A 17,331-nucleotide genomic window follows, 5' to 3' on the forward strand; every position below is an offset into this window, starting at 1 on the left:
TTAGTCCTTCAGTAACTAGTATATCAAGAAGCAAGAGTAATTACTTTTTGGTTCTCACTCGCTAATGAGAAGTGTATATTCTCTCAGCTTTCATAATACTGCAAATAATACTCAGCATCACCCATTACAAGAATGTGGAGTACTGCTTGTCAGGGAGAATAAAGGAGAGTTTCTTCTCTCCATGTGTTGATGTCATGTGTTTTTATATGTTTCTTTGTTTGTGTGATTCCCTCCTTAACAGTAAGCATCTTCCCCTGTTCTCTGCTTAATGTATATTCATGGTATGCCTTTTTCCCACAGTGGGACATGGACTGGTACGCTTGCTGGGTTGGCTATCTGTGTCTGAGGATTCCCAATAAGCTCCTCAGAGCCAGTCCTACAGAAATCCCTAGCATTGTAGTTTGGGCAGGGTTATCTCCCATCTTTCTTTCAGACAGAAAAGATGCAAGAGACCAAGAATATGACAGTGTGCTAGGGGCAGGAGGAAGCTTGTTCCTTGTGGACTTTTTCATCACTGAAGGAACTGATTAACTGCTGCTTGGTGATGGTCCTCGTAATTCAAGTAGATACTTATGTGCATGTTAATGATTTATTCTCAAAAGATTTTAATGAGTTCTGCACAAGTTAATTGCACAATAGTTTGAGCTTTTTCATTTGTTTTTAAGCTGTTACAAAAGTTTCCGAGTACAAAATCCTAGCATACATCTGTAATTCCAGCACAACAGCACCTTATACTACATAGTATATTTAAATATTATTAATGGTATTCAGGCTAAAAATTTCTTATATGCAGCCCTTATCTAAATCCTTAGCTGCCTACTAAATATATCTTTTTTTTTTTTTCCCAAATGTTTCGAATTCAGTGGTGGATCTTTTTGATTTTGTTCCTAGCTTCTCTCATAACAAATACTGTGGGATACTGCAAAAGTTGACCCCAGGCAATATAAGATATTGATTAAAAAAAAAAAAAGCTTGGGGATCCATTTGTTATCTTTCACCAAAGTGGAAGAAAATCTGCGTCAAGATAACTTCATTTGTTATGGCAGCAAGTGTTGTTACATTCAGTGTTGAGTTCTTGGTTGTTCATTCCGAATCCTTACACATCTGTTTAGATTTGACCTTCAGTAGATGACAATTCCATAATACCATACGTAAACAAATATGCTGTCATCCAGGCTTAGGAAATGCTAAGCCATTGAAGCCTGAATATATTACAGATCTAATATGCCTCATTTCTGATTAGTATTTTATTTGATTTTATTTTGATTTATGCTTCAAACTGGAGAACATTGACAACAAATTGTGGATGTCTGGTTATTTTTAAAAGACTATTTTTGGATTAACAGATGAGCTGAGTATTGGTTTCCCTAGGCAAATATTCTTCACAAAATAGCTTATTTTCTCTGCTTATCCTGTAATATCAGAGCCAGACTTGCTCTCTCTGTGTGTGCAAACCTTCTTTTGTCTTTCTGTGTCCTAGTATGCCAAAGGCATCCACCTTAAGTCTTGTAATCTCTTTCTTTTCCATTGTTTTTCTTCGTTTTGTTTCTTTCTTCTTGATTCAAAGACCATGGGACACTTGCTGTCTACTTGTGGAACCTTAATTTTCAAATAAAAATGTCAATTGTACTTTTTCTACAGCTAAAATTGTTAGCCAATTTCTTGAGTATGTTTGTTTCTATATGAAATTTCACATTATCACTAAAGAACATTTTAAATAATTAGATTGGGAGTTTGTAGTGGAATGTCCTTTTATTTCTTTATAAGTATTTAGGCTGCATTTCCGCAGTTTTTGATGTTCCTGATATTGCCCTGTATCTTCAACTCACTTTCAGCATGTTTTTCACTCGCAGCTGACAAAGCTACTTCTTAAAATGTATTATTCCTCACATCCAAAAGAATTCTTTAGATATTTTGTTCTCAGTGCTTGTAAAACTGCAACTACTACAGCTTCTTTAAATACTATACTAATGTTTATGATTCTTTATTTTTGTTCTCAGTGAGCCACGATAAACTGACTTATTCATACTAAACTTTTCAATTCCTTTTCTCTTAAACTTCAAGTAATTTATGACTGAGCAATTGTATTGATTAGGTGTTTCTGTAATACGCATCTCCAATCTATAGGAATAAAAAATTCTGAAATTACGGTCCTCCTAGATAGTGAGTTAAGTAATCTTAAGAAATATCCATCTTGTGTCATGTTCATAGTGTCAAGTAACCTTTTTAATATATCTACCCTGTAACTATTAAAAAGGAAACTGTATGTGATTTGGACTTTTGAGATGGTGCCCAGCTGTGAAATACAGGGAGCCCAGTTTGTTGCTGGTCTATTGGACTACTCAAGAAAATACTTCTCAGTATGGGATCCTGTACAATGTTTTTTTTTCTTTTGGATGGAAAATCTCTCTTTATGTCACTTTTTTCACCCTTTTTTTTTCTTTTGGAAGTAAAACTTTATCCTTTTTTTTCCAATTCCTATTAGTTCTAATAAGATTAAACTACTGCTTTATAATAAACAACCTAGAAGCATTCTTCTGTGAAGGATCATGGTTTCCATAAAATGTTTGCTCTCCATGCACTGCTCAGTGGAATCGCTGTTTTAAACTTATTTATTATCCCTTGTATGCTAGTATGTAGCAGTACTATTAGCCACTAAACTAACTGGCTTTTTACATAGAATCAGCCCATAATATAACCTCTCAGCACATCTGAAATTTTGTTATGCCTTACATCTATGAAAAAGCTTTTGTCTGGACTAAATAATTTTTTGTTGTTGTTTTTTTTTTTTTTAATTTCTGGAGACAACAAACAAAGTGAGTTGTTTGGACCTCTAGCTTGCTTCCTAGTGTTGTTACTGGGAGGATACTATGTTTTTTTTCCTGGCTCCATGAGAGAGTGACTGATTTCAGCATTAGCGGATATGGGGACGATGGGAAATCCTGTATAGAAGGAAAGGGCCATGAGGCGTGGATGGAGTATTACAGAGCAGGAAAGCTTAATGGAAGTCAAAGGGGAGGAAATTAAAATAAATTTGATTAATGTGTGTTGAAGTCAGGAAGAGATAAGATTTACTTGACATAAACATAAAATGTGTACTGTGTCTGATGTCAGCCAAGAATTCTTTGCCTTTTACACTTTAGCACTGATTATACATTAACAGTGGACCTGAGCTGAATTCAGTATTACATATTTTGCAAAGAGAGATTGCAGAGAACCTGCTAAATTTTTTGAACAAAGTTGTTACTCATTTGTAGGTAATCAAGAATAGAAGTAACCAAAACTGCAGTGTTTTTGCTATTGAATCTGGCCAGCATGTCTTATTCTTATAAAACAAATTGCACTTGATTATTTATTTATTTATTTATTTATTTATTAATCACATATTGTACAGAATATTCATGTTAGGCCACAGACCTTGCCAGGCCTCCATACTTGTACAAACATTTTCTGAAGCTATGTATGACTCTGGAATCCCATGCCTTTGTTCTGAGCAAGATGATGCACCCACAGAGCATCTTTTTTTCCTCCCACCTTTTTTGAAGAAAAAATAATGCCTTCTTAATTTTTCATATCAGATCATGTTTCTAAGGCAGAACGTGCTTTTTCTTTTGTCTTTCCCCTTGGATGAAGTTTGAATGCTTTAGGTTTTACCACCACCTCTTCCCTAACAGCGGCATAGAGAAGAAAAGCTCTCCCCTAGCAGGCCAACTTGCTTTACAACAGGTTCCAGGTGCTTTTGACAAGAAGGGTTTTGTGCTATAATGCCACAGTGTAGCCAGGGGGGCTAAGGCGCAGGTGGTGTTTTGTTTTGTTTTGCTTTGTTTTGTTTTGTTTTTTTGTTCCTGTGAGACATGTACTTCGGTATTTCAGGGAATTTGCAGTCATTTAAAGAAACTTACCTGCCACAATCTTCCATTTCGTAGGAAATGTGGCTCAAAAATCAGCAACTAATGTATGAAGACAACAGAACCTGCTTGAAAATATTTTAACATTTCAACATGATTCCCAGATTCAAAACATGTTTACAGTTCATGTGCCTAAATCACACAGAAATGGGGTCTCGTAATCTCTTTAATCCCTATTTTGTTTGGAAAGCTTACTATTTTCCTAAGAAAAGATGCAGTTTAATGCTTAACAGAGTGGCTTTCTTCAAATTCTGGGACTTTTAAAATGTCATAATCAATGCACTTAAGGTTATATTCCTTATGATTTGTAAAGGGATCTTAATCCACTGAGAAAGCTTGAAAATATGAAGATAGGATCCAGGCAACTAAATTCAGTAATTTGTTTTTGGACATCTTAATTCCCCCTCTTAATTTATCAGAAATGTCAAACTATGAATGTTGCATGATATTGCAAAATTTTCCTAAACACCATGTTGTCTGTATAATATTATATTCTTTAACAGAGATAGTGATTCATGCGTTTACTGGTCCTAGTGACTCATCGGGCTTTTCTAAAAGGGAAAAGGGAGAGGGGAGGAAAGTTGAAGAAAAAAGAGGAGAGAAATCTCACACATTGTCAGAAGGTTAATGTAAATTTTCTGGTTTGCATTATTAATTCTAACATCTAAATTAAAAAAAAAAAAGATTACAGAGCTAAGTATAGGTTATTCAAATCTGACTATCACTGCAAAAAGAAATGTGTGATGTTAAGGGATTGTAATTAGGAAAAACTTGCATTGCCTTTACTATTTGTCACTATAAGGCTGGGCAGAAGTTGTGTTTAGGTGGAATCTTCAATTTTATCTTTTCTGTCTACTCTGGGCTCAAAAAAGGAATCTAAATCTTTAGAGAAAGGAATCTAAAGTGTCTTAGAAAATAAAGCTAAAAGTAATCTTGTATGCATGTTTGACAAAGGCTTATGTGTGTGGTTTTGGCAAATGCTTCACTGGTGCTGTTAACTGAAGTGGTAACAGTATTAAAAAGGATTTGGATATTGAGTAAAACACTGATATTTCCACTGTTAAAACATACTGATTGAAACCAGACTTTTTCCTACAGGCATTTGGATCACAATGTGGATTTGTACTGGTTGTGGAATGATAAATCCTTGCTGAACTTCAGCTACGTAAAAATTGTTTTTCTGGTGCTAAACACTTTTTGGGGGGATCAGATTATTTGCCTTCGTAGAGGTATTGATCTCTCCCTATTGGCTAAAGAAGACTTTAGACAAATTATTAAAATAAATAAATTTTTAAATTAGGAAAATGAATTCCAGCCTGATTTATAAGTAACCACTGATAAAGACTGTTTCAGTAAGGGTATATCTTTTCAGCACTACCATTTTAAGTGATGCTGAATCTATTGATGCATTGCATGGTTCAGAAACAACTTTAGAATTCTTGAGTAAGTACAATGCAATATTTACCTCAAAAAAATGATTTTGTTTGGACTCTACATATCACCATGTTACACTCCATCAACTTCTGTCTTAGAATGCCTTAGAATGCTACAGTAAGCAAATTGCTTGCCTTTTCTTTGCCTTATTTGAAATGAGGAGTCCATTCTGCACTGAATGACTAGTGTCTTGTATTCAGTAAGAATCAAATCAACTATTCTTAAATTTATAGTTATTGAAAATAGCAGCATTCCTTTTTTTCCCTTGAGTTACCATAAATAATTCTTCCACATTCACAGATGAAATAAGTAAATTGATCTGAAAGTATTACTAAAATTTGGGTTTGATGTATTGGTGCAGTTTTGAGGACAGATATTTTGGATCTTTGACAGTGTCTAATTTGCCACTACACAGTGCAAGGATCCCAAACTATAAAAATATTTGTGAGATCGGGGAGGGAAGGGGAAGAAATAAAGAACCAAGAAAAATATTTTTTTGCAAAACTCCATAAGGTTAAATTGTATTATTTAGACAGCAGTTTTAATTCAGTACTGTAAGCATGAATTTGTATGAGAAACTGTCCATTGGTAATAGTGTATCAATGACTTGGGACCTATTGTTGCGTATCTTCCTCAGTTCAAGTGCTTTTTTTTTTTTTTTTTTTTTCAAGGGAGAAATATTTTGGTCCCAAAATCTAGGTTTGAGCAGTAACTCCCTGGAGTTTACTAGTTCACTGTAAAATGAGTGTGAATAATTAATTACAGCTTAGTAAATACCATACTGCTGGTGTTTGTAAAACCCTATGCAGGGATTAGTATTGTGATCCCATAGCACTAACTGTAGGATTGCAAAGACTTCAGAGATCCCTATGATGATAATAAGAGGTGGTGCTGAGTGTTTTAAAACAAAACCAACATTGTGATGTTCTGCAGAAGCCTGCTAGTACAGTAGAATATTGGTCTTCATTTCATGGTTTTGTCCCACTTCACAGCAGACATTCTCACTGGGGTATCAAAACATCTTTCAGCTATTGTGAATTTTCATCTTGTTCTTTAAGGACAGGAAATGACTTTTTTTGTTTGTTTTTTGTAATAAGGGTAGGTAAACTTCTGAAAGTGGAAGGGACATGAATCAGGACAGGCAAGTTACACTGTTTTGTGTTTTGCCTTAGAAAAAATCAGAAGTCAGCACTTATGGTATATACAGGGAATGCTGTGTACTGGCCAGGTGTTTTATGTTTTTTGCTGACCCAGATGTAAATTAACCAGGCCCTGGTTGAAACACAGCCAGGATTGATGGGGAAAGACATAGGGATTTGTAAAGAAGAGCATGAGGAAATTTTATCAGATCCTCAGTTTGCTTCCCAATATTTAAAATTGCTCTTCTTCCCATAAGAAACATGCTTGCAAGGTTTGGAAATTGCCTTTATGGAAAAGAGGATTTTATAAATCAGTACACAAATGTTGGTGTTGCTTGTGGTTTTTCTTTAGCACCTAACTGCTGCTATCCCTTTGATATTGTCAAGATAATTGAGAGCTCCCTGCATGTCTTGCTCAGGAGAAACAAGGGATCCCCTGGATCTCTATGGTTGTGCTGAGTTTTCAGGTGTATTTGAGAGCTGAGCATGCAAGCGCACAGGACAGGGCCTAGCCAAAGGTGAAACACAATTGTATGTCTCACCAGCACAGCATGAGCCACCTCTCAGCTCTCCCTGAGGCAAAGAGATGGTGTTTGGCCACCTTCCCCTCCCTGACCACTCTGACTGCTGGAACCAAGACTCCTTGGTGTAAGCACAGTCTCCAGAACTGGCTGTAGACCATTTCCCTTTCAATTGCTTGTATCGTACATCTCCATTTTTTAATTTGAGTCCACCAAAATGTAGTCCTATAGCAGACAAAATGTGACTGTTGGAAAAGGCTTCCTTCAGAAAAAAAGGAAGTAAAGTCACACAGACTTTGAGTTTCATTAAATACCCAAAATGAGTACAAGCACTCCTCAGTCACTTCAATTTGAGTCACTTCATGGAAACGCTTCAATTAAATAACAGTTATGCTAGAATTGTCTTACCTAAGAAGTTTCTAAGTGACAGATGATCAAGAGACATGTATTATTCACTTTGTGCATTTGATATATGTACATTTGCATGATTTTGCCTGTAAAATCCATCAGACCTTTCTCACTAGGGACAGTTTTAAAGGGCCATGAAGAAAGGAAAGAGCATTTGAAGATTCACTTGTAATTTTATCTGGAATTACTTTGATACTTTTAGCTGGACAAATTCTCAAATCTAGCATGGTTTTAATAAAAGTAATAATCTCAAAGTGGAAAGAGTTTAGGCTGTTGTTTGCTTTTCCCCTACTCTTGTTTAAGCATCTCTATGATTGGTGGATAAGTAAGAGTAGAGGGATTCCAAGCCTTTGATAGTCTCACTAAATGATTGGCAATATTGTGTGTGATACCTAAGCATTACAAGACTACAGAAACAAGATTTTTCCCTAGTACCAAAAGAAAGTCCAATTTTAGATGCTAAAAAAAGCACTAGTTTAAATATGTGACTAACATTTGTAGCTATTTTACAATATTCTAATTGTCCTAAAGGAGTAAGCATGAAGAAGTATTGCTAACTATGTTTTATGGAAATCATAATCAAGTAGAGATTCTTCTACCTTCTTCAAAGAAGACTACTTTCTTTTCCTCACTAAGAATACTAAGAGTAATTGCTTCAATATTATTCTAAGTACACTATCCTTTTAAAATGGATTTAATACATATATATGTACATATACAAACATATGCACACATGTATATGTATAAACATTTATACATACTTATTGATAAAGATTTATTTGTGATTTTATGGTTTCTTATTACTGCTGATACAAGAGAATCTCTCCTTAATCTTCTCTGAACGATAATCATCTGGCTGAATGACTGAAAATCTACCTGTAGATGTCATGCTTCATGTATCTCCCAATTAACTATTTCACTTATCTCAAATAGAAGCTTTTCTCTATAGCACTTTATAATTCTAATAATGCTCTGAAACTTTAGTTTTGTGTATTTAGTTTTATTATAGCCAGTGCTGATAGGTGTTTTGCATGCTTTTTTTTTTTTTTTTTTTTTAACTTATTTAGTTTTAAGCTGACTAGCCATAGCTGCCTATGATTTTGTTCTTAATGGTTTCATTCAGGAAAAAAAACTTTTCATGAATAAATCAAATATTCTTTCATCTCAGTTTTCTGTTTAATACCCTATTAGGGCCTTAAAATATAAAATAGGCATACAGTAGAATGCATTCTTCTCTAGAAATCAATCAGTTTCATCAGGGAAGCGAGAATATTCATGCAGACTGATTTTAGAATTTTTAGAGCTTTTGAAACATCATTTATTTTAACATAAACTAAAGTTTATTAATTGTTAATTGTACAGTTATGTTTAGCATCTGGGAACATTAGGAGAGCTTGCTTTAGTTTTGGGAATCTTAAAGTGATTGAAGGATTATTGGCTTCCTTGTTTCCACCTTCAGCTATTTTAACTGTGGAGTAGGTGCTTTTTAGTAGTATTTCTTCAGGTTTATGATCAACTTCAAACATCCAGATGAGAACAGAACATGTCCTTGCTTTTAAATAACAATCTCTGCATTGAATATGGACAGCAGAAGTGCTTTTTTTCTTACTTTCAGTTGTCTAGTGTTCATCATTAAGATGGTGCAGTTCCTATTCTCTGCTTATAATGTCTCTTGACCTGATTTGAATCCTGAATCTAAGTTGCAAGTGGCCATTTGTAGTATCAGTTTTTTATTACAAGATTCCGAGATCATCCAATGCCTTTATTTCTGTTTTCAGTAAATCAATAAATAATTCAATCCATCATTATCTGTGGTCTAATTTATGTATTTTCTAACCCTACCACTCCTCTTCCATGCCTCCTTCCCTCTTTTAATCTAAATTTTATTATCTTTATTTTTGAGGAGAAGCACACCAGTGGTCATTTTCTGTTTCTTCTACTGAACTGTGATTCTGCACTTGATCCAATATATTTAATAAGAGAAACCTGAAATCTGATATAATATAGATATATATTTTATAAATAGATGTATAAATATTGATACATTTGTATATAAGCACTTTGCACTACAAGGCAAGTTGGGCTGATTTAGACAAATTTTGGAGAAATAATAAATTGTAAAAAGAAAGCAAAAAATTGTTCTTTGATGCTGGAGGCTATCTAGACTTAATAATGTCTTATCTCCCATTTCTCTCAAATACAGAATTAAGTGTTTTTTACGGCTCCCCAGAGCACTTGAGAAACTAATATATATATATATATATATATATAAAAATGCATTTTCAGCCATCATTAGCTATTGAATATTCAGTCTTCCTTTTCTAGCACCTGAGCTGATGACATGAGTTTTGTTATATCAGATTGAGTAGCACAGATTACTGCTCTTGGGCAACCATGATGTCATGATGTTGTATTTCCAGTAGTGCTACATCCATTCTTTTCTCTTAGAAATCTTGGGGGGAAAGGGAGTGAAAAGAATTAATTTCTAAGAAGCAATGAGGCTGGAGAAATAGAACATCTTTCAGGTATAAAGGAAAATAAAGTTTCATTTGTTTTACTTGATTCTCTTTTCCTCGCAAAAGAATAATTGAATCATCATTCTGTTTTATAAAAGTGACTTTTGATACCAGCGTGGATACTGAAACAAAAAAATGTATACTCTTTGAACTCTGCATTAATTAGCTTTGACTTCTTTATATCTGAACACTCTTTATCAAAAATTTGGTGCACTATGATCCTTATAGTTGTTTTCCCTTAATAGTTCTTATAAATTTTGCAGCTTGTGCTCTTTGAAGGCCAGACACGTGTGGAACACTTCTAATTGTTTCTAATGAGAATATCAGCTAATTAAAAAATGCTTTCTTAACCACAGCAGCATTTTAAACATTAAAAAAGTCTCAGCAGTGTAATCTTTCAATGCAACTACAAATGAAACATCTTTTGTGATTGAAAATATGTTGGAATACAGTATATTTTGAAATCCAAGTCCCTGACTTCTGTCATTAGAAAATTTGTTAACAGCATTTTTAAGACTGTAGTTTTTCTACTACCCAAATTAAGTCAAATTATAATTTATAATTTATTTGCCTTATTACAACATTTCATTTAAATGTCAGAAGATACAGCTTCTAGCTGGGATATTTCACCAAGAACTGTGCACAGAGCTTTTCACATATGGAAATAACTACAGCAGTTCTGTTCTGCAGCATGAATTAACAAAGATTGATTGCAATCTGTTTTTATTAACTCAAGGAAGAAAAGCAGCATAGCAATATTAAGAAAATTAATTATAACTTTCTAATCTGGTAATTAGCGTGCAACTGGGCATGAGTGCTGTTAGTGGAATTCAGTGATTTGGCAGTCCTGACAATTTATCATCTCTTTTAAGGTGGATAACAGTTTTCTAATCTTCGCTCTTTTTTTCTTTTTTTTTTTTTAAATTTCTAAATGTTTTTCACAATTTAGATGTTAGATATGCCCTTTCACTATGGTGATGTAAACTGAAGTACAGAGGTATTCTTTACAACCCCCTTTTATTCTTTTCCAGTGTTGTAATGAAGTTTCTCATGAAGCAGTTGTACGAAACAGTGATTACTGGTAATTGACTTGCATATGTTGAATATTCTTAAAATGCTACTGAGAATTTAATGTACCTTGTAAATTGAGAAGCTTCCAATTAAATAGAGTTCTTAGGATAATCGCTTTCAAAACTAATCAAGTAATATAACGATGTTAATGAAACTCTTATTGACTTAATTGTGACAAATTAATAAACCTAACCAATGCAATTACTTTCATGGTTATATTAGGTTGCATTTTTCACAACCAATCCATAAATGTTTTTTTCAGAAACACAAAAGGAATATAGAAATTATGTAGCTGTACTAAATTAGCATGACAAAGTGACTTGAGTGGAGGAGTGTTTGTGCCCTTCTTGCTATCTTTATGATGCATGAAGGTCATCTTGAATCACCCTGTGCTCTATGCCTCTTGTCTATTAAGAAACCAAATGCTACTGAACAAAAATTAGAAGTAGGGTCTGAACAGTGGTATTGATAAAATATTCTTAATGTCTGTCTGAACAAAATAATGTAGTCTTGTCAATAAAATTTATCTTTAGTTCTGAAGTCCAGGAGGTCTTCCAGAAGCAAATTCAGTCATATAAAAATGCCTCAAGGCTTTTTGTAATGATAAGTTGTTTTTCCTCGTAACGTAGGTATGTAATGTTAACCCTAACACTGAAATCTTTTCATTCTGTTTGATAGATTGGCCTTTATTGTCTTTTTCCTTCTTTGTCTTTTTTATAAAAACAAACTTTTTTTTTCCTTTTCTCCTCATTGCTTATCAGTTGTGTATGCAGATAACTGGAAGGTGATCCTCTTTTGTGTTGTTCAGTTTCTGCTATGATGGACAGTATGATATTCATATTGAGAAAGAAACTAGAAAAGAAGATACTCAATTCTTCTGTCAGGAGAAATAAGGATTATTAAACAATCTGTATCTGCTGAGTTCCTTCTGGTTTTTCTCTGTTCTGTTTTGCATTGAGTTGTTGCTAGAAATCCTGTGCACATTCATACCAATGGTTTGCCATTATCATATCAGTGTTGTAAGGAGGTGAGACAGACTCAACTGAGTATTCCTCTTGCTGCAATGAGCCTGCCTGTATTCAAATGATTATCAAGTTCTGTGATGGCTAAACCTGAACTATTTATTTTTCTAACAATGCCATATAATTTGGAATGACTGTAGTAGGGAGCTAATACCTGGTGAGTCAATCTTAAGAATGAGCTTTCTTATGAGGAAGTATTCCATTAGCATGTTTTGCACAGACATGTAACTCAGCATGGGCTGACTTGTATAAAGGCAGAAGTCTTCAGGAACTCGTAAGTGTTTCTTCTTGTTGAAGAAAGCAAACAGTCTGACTTTTTACTCCTCAGTTTAGAGGACTGATGAGGAGAATCGTGTGTTAGTGTTAGGTGGATGCATCTAGCTGACATCCAAAATATGCTGTATATCCTGTGTTCTTGCTGAAATCTCACATTAGAAATAAAGCAATTTTGTGTTTACTGCTTTTTTGATGAGCAGACCTTGCTCACTTTTTTGTAGATCGTGACCAGATTCAACCTGAGGATAGGGTGAACGTAATTTTTAAAGATGTACCAGAATAGTTGGTTTGCTCTATTTTAAACAATCCACTGCCCATCAACAAGCTGCAATAAAATCCTAGCAGTAAATGTGAAAGACGCAGGAATGCCACTATAACCAGAGGGTAAAGAAAAAATAAGGCTCGTTAGTTTGAGAGCTATTCAGAAGGAAATGAAGAGAGGCTAGTGAGCCAGCTAAGCATTTTGTTCCACAAAATTTGCCTTCATTGGTTTAAATTTCATGTTAAAATTACATTTTTATTGTTACACCTCTGACACATCATTATGAGGAAGTTAATAGGAGAGAGCAATCCCTCTGCAAATTAAATGAAAGGCTACTGGTTCCAGCTGACATCTCTGAAACTGCTGCTTCATTCCTCGTAGTAGTTCTGAGAGAAATAAATGAGCAAGTATTCATTATAATTGAGCTTTAATGATAGCCATATGCTATGTATCTTGTAATGGTGCTTGTGTTGTGTGGTTTCTGTATAGTATAAAAAAAATGTATAGTATGTCTGTTAAAGACTCATTAATGTAACTGTCTTGATTCAGTACTTAGCCTTGCTGGAGCTTGTGTGTTTTAAATATCTCCCAGTAAGCCACAGTCAGTACAGCAAATCTGACAGTCTTTCTGGTTGACCTTTCACGTTGTCCATTTCATGTCATATTGCATTCTTTATAGATAATGAAATCTGTTGGAGCAAAGAAGATTCTAAGTGTTTCACTTGGATCTTAATTATTTTCAAATTAATACTTTCTAACAGATAGTTGAATGCTCACTCTTTCAGCAATGCTGTTTCACATCACTTCATAATTTTCTACTGAGGTCACAAATAAATGATTTTCTCTCTAATCTACCTGGAATCGGTTTTGTAAATTAATTTAATTTTGCATTGCTTTTTTATTATTCATAATTGTCTTAAAAGCTTTTAGACTTGGCTTTCAAGGCTTAAATGTTTAGTAGCATCCAAGGTTTTAATGAGTGGTACAAGTTCACAAACTTGGTTTTGGGTGAACTAAACTTCAGGTAGTACTTTAAACTGCTTCTTTTTTTTCTACAGTTAGTGAAGTACTAAACAGTCCATTTTGTGAATGACAGATTTGTTTGTCTCAATGATGTAATTTGATGATGCTCACCTTAAAAATAAAAAAAGAACACTTTACGGTCTTTACTTGTTTCCTTCCTCCTCCTAAAATGCACAGTGGTGGGATGTTCTAAGTGTTTTACTACTATTTTACTACTATTTTCAAACAAGCTTAATTCATCAAGAATATGTAGTTTAGCTCTCTATTGCTTTATTTCATGAGGGGTTTCAGAAATAAAATAAAATTAAATTAAATTAAATAATCACAGGAAGTAAGGCAGAATTCGTGTAATTACTTTGTATGTTCTAATATTGAAGAGTCAAGCTACACCTAAGTTCTTCCAGGTGAATGTTTGTCTAGCCATTTCTTCAAGATCTCCAACATGGAGTTTCCATGCTTTTTCATGGAAGCTTGTATCACTGCTTCTGCCTTCACTGTTGGGAGTTCTGGAGATTTTGTTTGTTCCTCATGTCTGTCCTAGAATTTCAGTACTTTACTAATTCAGTGAAATATTTCTTCCCTTTTACATGTTGGAACAGAACTCTTGTCATGTTGAATCTGTTACCTGTTAATAAGAATAGCCCTAGTGCCGTGCTTTCTTTGTTCCTAATCATTCTTGTTACTCTTCTCTAAGCTTTCTAAAATTTGTCCCTGTTTCTCTTGAAATGTTGTTAGTGTTTGATATTGATCATATTTCAAAAAAAGACCTATAAATCTGCAAATAAAACAAGCCCTTTAAAACTTTCATCCCTGAGATCATGTTTAAACCACATCATCTGCCCCATGGCATGGCTTGTTTGCTTAACATGCTTCTCACTTCCTAAAACTTCTTCTCCCTTCCTGCTTCTCCAGATTCTGGGGAATGCAGCAAATTGCTCAGTAGTTTTGTGAATTTTCCAGGTTTCTTCTTCATAAAAGTTTTTTGAGTAAAAAAAAAAAATACTTGTTTTCCCATAACAACTGGTGATTCAGCCTGCCAGTATAAGCTAGATTTGTTTCCCCTACTCAAGAATAACAGAATGAGAAAACAAATGTTATTTGTTTGATTAATTGACATCAATTTATATAAATTTTGTGTTATACTGAACCACATTAGTATCTGATCCTTTTTGTTTCATTCTCTATCGAGCCTCTTGAAGTAAGCAACCTCTTTATTTTCTCCTCTTCTTCTGTACCTCTTTTGTATGAGCCTGATTGGTTTGTCATTTGTCAGTCATGTATTGACTAAACATGCCTTCCCTACATTCAGAGTGTTAGAAAAGAGCTGTAGGGAGAGCAGCTATAGCATAGGTCATTATTTGTACTTGCCTATTCCAGGGTGAAGGACAGGTTGGCCTTTTTTATTCCATCCCCTAATTCACCCACGCATCAAAGACAATTCAGGCTCTGGTTTCTAGCTCTTGATGCCCTTTGGAAATCTGCCTACAGGAAAGAGACAAAAGTCAGAAAAGGGAGCCAGCTTCACTTTTTGCTTTTACTCTGATCTTTTGGGCAAGCTGTTTCTCTCATAATCCCCAAACTGCAATACAATAAGAGTTAAGAAATAAATCATTTTGATAGATGAGACAGAATTTAAGTCACTCTTAAGAGATGTAAAATAGTTGCTCTTGATGTTTTATGAGTTCCATAATGCCCTGTTACTCAAAAGCTTTCTATTACACAAGAAATAATTTTGCACTTTTCTAAAATATTTATTTAACTGACATTATCTTTCAAAAGTGTCACAAAGACTCATCAGGATGCCATATCTTTACAGAATCTACTACTCCATTCCTGTTAAGGTCTTCATTTCAGTTTGAAGAATAAGTGTGGTGCACATTTCTTCACTGAAGCCATTAAAACAGTGAGAGATGGCAAACAGCAGTTCAAACCTTTTACCAAATGTTTTGCTACTTTTTCAATGTGTGTAATAAAATTGTGCGCTGGTGCAAGAAAAAAAGAACAAAAAGTACACATTCTGTCTCCGGCATGACTCCAGAAATCTGTTTTCTATGCCTTTGATTGTTCTATCATTTTAAATGGTAATATTTTCGTGCTCATTTCACTTCATCCTTTATTATTTTCATTATATTGATTAAAATTCCATTAATTTTAAGAAAAGCTTATTTCACTACTTAATGCCAGCTCCTTTATTATCAAATAATCTCATTTGCAAAATCCTCCAGCAAATAACTTAAGTGTGATCAAGACTATTAATGCATGGGCTGCGGTTATTTTTTTTTAAGTATTACTCTTAGAATAAATGTTTGGTGCTTCCAATTCTTCTGTTCTATCAACGTAGCTTGTATCTTTCCGCTTTTTTTGTATCAATTAAATTATTTGGTAATTTAATAGAAAACTCCTTCCCTTCTTCAGGATACTCACTACTTTAAAGTGTTATTGTATCCTAATATAAAATATGTATTATTGCAAAAAGATTAAGAAACAAAATCAATTAAAAAAATAATAATACAAGCCTTGACTTTATTTAGCATTCAAGATAATGTTTGTCTTTTATGTTTTATTTTTATTCTCCTTGTGGTATAATCAAATTGTCCTGGATCATAGTTTCTGGTGTATGTCTGAGAATTAAGCTGTATGGGCTGTGCTTAGCTATCTCAGATAGTATCATTAGTTTCTTATAAATAACTCATCTGTAAGATGAGCAGCAGCTGTGTAAAAATATTTGTTGCTTCAAGTAATTTATAAGTAGACTGAAGGTGAAATTTGGGGCTCGGTGCAATGCAACTGAACAACTGGTAGCAGAGACTGAATCAGAGAGGAAGCTGTGATGGGGTGCCTTCCTTCCTAAGAGAAAAACCAGTTACGTACTAGATTACGTGTGTTTTTATGTCTGATATTTGATAGATAGTAGAAAATACTCCTGTTTATTTCATTCATTAGTTAACAGATTTGATTGCATTTTAGCCCTTGTTTAACCACATGAACAATGAGACAGTTTATTCATTTACAAAAATGTGATCAATTTAAATTGTATTTAATGAAACAGTATTGTATCATGTTTGGGGCACAAGCATGACATTTAAAATCAGAAAATGATAAATAATATCAGTGTATTTTACAAGACTAGTTATATGCTTGAAACTAATGTCATTTGAGAAAAACAGCAGTAGCTTCTTATCATGAAATTGTCTGAATTATACTGAATAATGTGTCTTGTGTAAAGTGGGGGAAAATAAGTTTGTAAATTATTTTTAACTAAGGACTTCCTTTATAATAGTTCAATTTAATCTGGATTCTCAAATAGATTGAAGGATAAAACTATGCATAAACTATGACATAAACTGTGTTGGGAAGAGGATTGAGAAGAGTCAGTTTTTTTCTTTGTATTGCTGGTTTCCAGTAAATGAACAAGTTCCCAAATCTCAATGTTATGAGTTGAAAGGATTTATATAATGCTAGTGGTATTTCAGCTAGGCTGCATGAATTCTCAGTGCAGGACTGAATGAATGTTTGTTCCTATTTACTACTCCTATTTACATATGGGATTATTTTACCCAGTCGGTCTGAAATGCCTTGTGTTTACTTCTAAAGACTGTGCTTAGTCTACACTGCATGTAGAAACCACTCAGCTTCTTCCCTAATAGGATAAGTAATTTCTGTGCTTAGTGTTGCTATTGAAATGCATTTTGTCCTCTCCATTTCAACTCTGGCTTTCCACTCCCTGCATCTTTGTCATGTCTGCTATTAT

At 34.0% G+C, this 17,331-nt stretch overlaps 1 protein-coding gene across 1 annotated transcript in view; it reads left to right on the plus strand.

The window, feature by feature from the left end:
• The window catches only part of MAN1A1 (mannosidase alpha class 1A member 1), a 136,018-nt gene that overhangs the window by 78,023 nt on the left and 40,664 nt on the right, over window positions 1–17,331 (plus strand). The window lies entirely within an intron of this gene.

The sequence above is a fragment of the Meleagris gallopavo genome, chromosome 2 (assembly GCF_905368555.1).
Source record: "Meleagris gallopavo chromosome 2, MGAL_WU_HG_1.1, whole genome shotgun sequence".
Classification (NCBI taxonomy): domain Eukaryota; kingdom Metazoa; phylum Chordata; class Aves; order Galliformes; family Phasianidae; genus Meleagris; species Meleagris gallopavo.